Genomic DNA, 6,662 nt, shown 5'->3' with positions numbered 1-6,662 from the left:
CACAGCTGGTGTTCCTGCCCAGAGGCCCAGATTGAGGCTCTGTACCAACCAGACATTCCACCGCCAACTGGAACCACTTCATCACCAGTCCCTGGTTCCTTCCCCCCCTTGTCTCGCCCAGATTGTATTTCTGCTGATGTCCGCCCTTACCTTGTCCAGTGCCAGCTGCACTCTGGACTCCAACCTGCGGCGTTCTGGTCTGAATGCGCCCACGTGGCCTTCGCCATTACCCACTTGTCTGGTAAAGCATCGACATTGTCAAAGGCCATGGAACATTTATTTGAGAGGACTCCATCAGGAATCCTTGGACTGAGACAGGGGCGGCGAATGGTCTCAGACTACATCATAGAGTTCTTGACATGATTGCAACTCTGCGACCTTCTGGTAGGCCCTGACTGTTGCATCAAGAACCAGACCATTGTCCCCCTTCTTACCTGACCTACCATTGTCCCCCTTCTTACCTGACCTACCATTGTCCTCCTCCTTACCTGACCTACCATTGTCCCCCTTCTTACCTGACCTACCATTGTCCTCCTCCTTACCTGACCTACCATTGTCCTCCTTACCTGACCTACCATTGCCCCCCTTCTTACCTGACCTACCATTGTCCTCCTCCTTACCTGACCTACCATTGTCCTCCTCCTTACCTGACCTACCATTGTCCTCCTCCTTACCTGACCTACCATTGTCCTCCTCTTTACCTGACCTACCATCGTCCCCCTTCTTACCTGACCTACCATTGTCCTCCTCCTTACCTGACCTACCATTGTCTTCCTCCTTACCTGACCTACCATTGTCCTCCTCCTTAACTGACCTACCATTGTCCCCCTTCTTACCTGACCTACCATTGTCCTCCTCCTTACCTGACCTACCATTGTCTTCCTCCTTACCTGACCTACCATTGTCCTCCTCCTTACCTGACCTACCATTGTCTTCCTCCTTACCTGACCTACCATTGTCCTCCTCCTTACCTGACCTACCATTGTCTTCCTCCTTACCTGACCTACAATTGTCCTCCTCCTTACCTGACTTACCATTGTCCTCATTCTTACCTGACCTACCATTGTCCTCCTCCTTACCTGACCTACAATTGTCCCCCTTCTTACCTGACCTACCATTGTCCTCCTCCTTACCTGACCTACCATTGTCCCCCTTCTTACCTGACCTACCATTGTCCTCCTCCTTACCTGACCTACCATTGTCCTCCTCCTTACCTGACCTACCATTGTCCTCCTCCTTACCTGACCTACTATTGTCCTCCTCTTACCTGACCTACCATTGTCCTCCTCCTTACCTGACCTACCATTGTCCTCCTCCTTACCTGACCTACCATTGTCCTCCTCGTTACCTGACCTACCATTGTCCTCCTCCTTACCTAACCTACCATTGTCCTCCTCCTTACCTGACCTACCATTGTCCTCCTCCTTACCTGACCTACCATTGTCCTCCTCCTTACCTGACCTACCATTGTTCTCCTTGTTACCTGACCTACCATTGTCCTCCTTCTTACCTGACCTACCATTGTCTTCCTCCTTACCTGACCTACCATTGTCCTCCTCCTTACCTGACCTACCATTGTCCTCCTCCTTACCTGACCTACCATTGTTCCCCTCCTTACCTGACCTACCATTGTCCTCCTCCTTACCTGACCTACCATTGTCCTCCTCCTTACCTGACCTACCATTGTTCCCCTTCTTACCCGACCTACCATTGTCCTCCTCCTTACCTGAGCTACCATTGTCCTCCTCCTTACCTGACCTACCATTGTCCTCCTCCTTATCTGACCTACCATTGTCCTCCTCCTTACCTGACCTGCCATTGTCTTCCTCCTTACCTGACCTACCATTGTCCTCCTCCTTACCTGACCTACCATTGTCCTCCTCGTTACCTGACCTACCATTGTCCTCCTCCTTACCTAACCTACCATTGTCCTCCTCCTTACCTGACCTACCATTGTCCTCCTCCTTACCTGACCTACCATTGTCCTCCTCCTTACCTGACCTACCATTGTTCTCCTTGTTACCTGACCTACCATTGTCCTCCTTCTTACCTGACCTACCATTGTCCTCCTCCTTACCTGACCTACCATTGTCCTCCTCCTTACCTGACCTACCATTGTCCTCCTCCTTACCTGACCTACCATTGTTCCCCTCCTTACCTGACCTACCATTGTCCTCCTCCTTACCTGACCTACCATTGTCCTCCTCCTTACCTGACCTACCATTGTTCCCCTTCTTACCCGACCTACCATTGTCCTCCTCCTTACCTGAGCTACCATTGTCCTCCTCCTTACCTGACCTACCATTGTCCTCCTCCTTACCTGACCTACCATTGTCCTCCTCCTTACCTGACCTGCCATTGTCTTCCTCCTTACCTGACCTACAATTGTCCTCCTCCTTACCTGACTTACCATTGTCCTCATTCTTACCTGACCTACCATTGTCCTCCTTACCTGACCTACCATTGTCCTCCTCCCTACCTGACCTACCATTGTCATCCTTCTTACCTGACCTACCATTGTTCTCCTCCTTACCTGACCTACCATTGTCCTCCTCCTTACCTGACCTACCATTGTCCTCCTCCTTACCTGACCTACCATTGTTCTCCTTCTTACCTGACCTACCATTGTCCTCCTCCTTACCTGAGCTACCATTGTCCTCCTCCTTACCTGACCTACCATTGTCCTCCTCCTTACCTGACCTACCATTGTCCTCCTCCTTACCTGACCTGCCATCGTCTTCCTCCTTACCTGACCTACAATTGTCCTCCTCCTTACCTGACTTACCATTGTCCTCCTTCTTACCTGACCTACCATTGTCCTCCTCCTTACCTGACCTACCATTGTCCTCCTCCCTACCTGACCTACCATTGTCATCCTTCTTACCTGACCTACCATTGTTCTCCTCCTTACCTGACCTACCATTGTCCTCCTCCTTACCTGACCTACCATTGTCCTCCTCCTTACCTGACCTACCATTGTCCTCCTCCTTACCTGACCTACCATTGTCCTCTTACCTGACCTACCATTGTCCTCCTCCTTACCTGACCTACCATTGTCCTCCTCCTACCATTGTCCTCCTCCTTACCTGACCTACCATTGTCCTCCTCCTTACCTGACCTACCATTGTCCTCCTCCTTACCTGACCTACAATTTTCTTCCTCCTTACCTGACCTACCATTGTCCTCCTTACCTGACCTACCATTGTCCTCCTCCTTACCTGACCTACCATTGTCCTCCTCCTTACCTGACCTACCATTGTCCTCCTCCTTACCTGACCTACCATTTTCTTCCTCCTTACCTGACCTACCATTGTCCTCCTCCTTACCTGACCTACCATTGTCCTCCTCCTTACCTGACCTACCATTGTCCTCCTCCTTACCTGACCTACCATTGTCCTCCTCCTTACCTGACCTACCATTGTCCTCCTTACCTGACCTACCATTGTCCTCCTCCTTACCTGACCTACCATTGTCCTCCTTCTTACCTAAACTACCATTGTCCTCCTCCTTACCTAACCTACCATTGTCCTCCTCCTTACCTGACCTACCATTGTCCTCCTCCTTACCTGACCTACCATTGTCCTCCTCCTTACCTGACCTACCATTGTCCTCCTCTTACCTGACCTACCATTGTCCTCCTCCTTACCTGACCTACCATTGTCCTCCTCCTTACCTGACCTACCATTGTCCTCCTCCTTACCTGACCTACCATTGTCCTCCTCCTTACCTGACCTACCATTGTCCTCCTTCTTACCTGACCTACCATTGTCCTCCTCCTTACCTGACCTACCATTGTCCTCCTCCTTACCTGACCTACCATTGTCCTCCTCCTTACCTGAGCTACCATTGTCCTCCTCCTTACCTGACCTACCATTGTCCTCCTCCTTACCTGACCTACCATTGTCCTCCTCCTTACCTGACCTGCCATTGTCTTCCTCCTTACCTGACCTACAATTGTCCTCCTCCTTACCTGACTTACCATTGTCCTCCTCCTTACCTGACCTACCATTGTCCTCCTCCTTACCTGACCTACCATTGTCCTCCTCCCTACCTGACCTACCATTGTCATCCTTCTTACCTGACCTACCATTGTCCTCCTCCTTACCTGACCTAACATTGTCCTCCTCCTTACCTGACCTACCATTGTCCTCCTCCTTACCTGACCTACCATTGTCCTCCTCCTTACCTGACCTACCATTGTCCTCCTCTTACCTGACCTACCATTGTCCTCCTCCTTACCTGACCTACCATTGTCCTCCTCCTTACCTGATCTACCATTGTCCTCCTCCTTACCTGACCTACCATTGTCCTCCTCCTTACCTGACCTACCATTTTCTTCCTCCTTACCTGACCTACCATTGTCCTCCTCCTTACCTGACCTACCATTGTCCTCCTCCTTACCTGACCTACCATTGTCCTCCTTACCTGACCTACCATTGTCCTCCTCCTTACCTGACCTACCATTGTCCTCCTTCTTACCTAACCTACCATTGTCCTCCTCCTTACCTAACCTACCATTGTCCTCCTCCTTACCTGACCTACCATTGTCCTCCTCCTTACCTGACCTACCATTGTCCTCCTCCTTACCTGACCTACCATTGTCCTCCTCCTTACCTGACCTACCATTGTCCTCCTCTTACCTGACCTACCATTGTCCTCCTCCTTACCTGACCTACCATTGTCCTCCTCCTTACCTGACCTACCATTGTCCTCCTCCTTACCTGACCTACCATTGTCCTCCTTACCTGACCTACCATTGTCCTCCTTCTTACCTGACCTACCATTGTCCTCCTCCTTACCTGACCTACCATTGTCCTCCTCCTTACCTGACCTACCATTGTTCCCCTTCTTACCTGACCTACCATTGTCCTCCTCCTTACCTGACCTACCATTGTTCCCCTTCTTACCTGACCTACAATTGTCCCCCTTGTTACCTGACCTACCATTGTCCTCCTCCTTACCTGACCTACCATTGTCCCCCTTCTTACCTGACCTACCATTGTCCTCCTCCTTACCTGACCTACCATTGTCCTCCTCCTTACCTGACCTACCATTGTCCTCCTCCTTACCTGACCTACTATTGTCCTCCTCTTACCTGACCTACCATTGTCCTCCTCCTTACCTGACCTACCATTGTCCTCCTCCTTACCTGACCTACCACTGTCCTCCTTCTTACCTGACCTACCATTGTCCTCCTCCTTACCTGACCTACCATTGTCCTCCTCCTTACCTAACCTACCATTGTCCTCCTCCTTACCTGACCTACCATTGTCCTCCTCCTTACCTGACCTACCATTGTCCTCCTCCTTACCTGACCTACCATTGTCCTCCTCTTACCTGACCTACCATTGTCCTCCTCCTTACCTGACCTACCATTGTCCTCCTCCTTACCTGACCTACCATTGTCCTCCTCCTTACCTGACCTACCATTGTCCTCCTTCTTACCTGACCTACCCCATTGTCCTCCTCTTACCTGACCTACCATTGTCCTCCTCCTTACCTGACCTACCATTGTCCTCCTCCTTACCTGACCTACCATTGTCCTCCTCCTTACCTGACCTACCATTGTCCTCCTCCCTACCTGACCTACCATTGTCATCCTTCTTACCTGACCTACCATTGTTCTCCTCATTACCTGACCTACCATTGTCCTCCTCCTTACCTGACCTACCATTGTCCTCCTCCTTACCTGACCTACCATTGTCCTCCTCCTTACCTGACCTACCATTGTCCTCCTCCTTACCTGACCTACCATTGTCCTCCTCCTTACCTGACCTACCATTTTCTTCCTCCTTACCTGACCTACCATTGTCCTCCTCCTTACCTGACCTACCATTGTCCTCCTCCTTACCTGACCTACCATTGTCCTCCTCCTTACCTGACCTACCATTGTCCTCCTTCTTACCTGACCTACCATTGTCCTCCTCTTACCTGACCTACCATTGTCCTCCTCCTTACCTGACCTACCATTGTCCTCCTCCTTACCTGACCTACCATTGTCCTCCTCCTTACCTGACCTACCATTGTCCTCCTTACCTGACCTACCATTGTCCTCCTCCTTACCCGACCTACCATTGTCCTCCTCTTACCTGACCTACCATTGTCCTCCTCCTTACCTGACCTACCATTGTCCTCCTCCTTACCTGACCTACCATTGTCCTCCTCGTTACCTGACCTACCATTGTCCTCCTTCTTACCTGACCTACCATTGTCCTCCTCTTACCTGACCTACCATTGTCCTCCTCCTTACCTGACCTACCATTGTCCTCCTCCTTACCTGACCTACCATTGTTCCCCTTCTTACCTGACCTACCATTGTCCTCCTCCTTACCTGACCTACCATTGTTCCCCTTCTTACCTGACCTACCATTGTCCTCCTCCTTACCTGACCTACCATTGTCCTCCTCCTTACCTGACCTACCATTGTCTTCCTCCTTACCTGACCTACAATTGTCCTCCTCCTTACCTGACCTACCATTGTCCTCCTTCTTACCTGACCTACCATTGTCCTCCTCCTTACCTGACCTACCATTGTCCTCCTCCTTACCTGACCTACCATTGTCCTCCTCCCTACCTGACCTACCATTGTCCTCCTTCTTACCTGACCTACCATTGTCCTCCTTCTTACCTGACCTACCATTGTCCTCCTCCTTACCTGACCT

The sequence above is a fragment of the Entelurus aequoreus genome, linkage group LG14 (assembly GCF_033978785.1).
Source record: "Entelurus aequoreus isolate RoL-2023_Sb linkage group LG14, RoL_Eaeq_v1.1, whole genome shotgun sequence".
Classification (NCBI taxonomy): domain Eukaryota; kingdom Metazoa; phylum Chordata; class Actinopteri; order Syngnathiformes; family Syngnathidae; genus Entelurus; species Entelurus aequoreus.
This window is presented reverse-complemented; position numbering follows the sequence as displayed.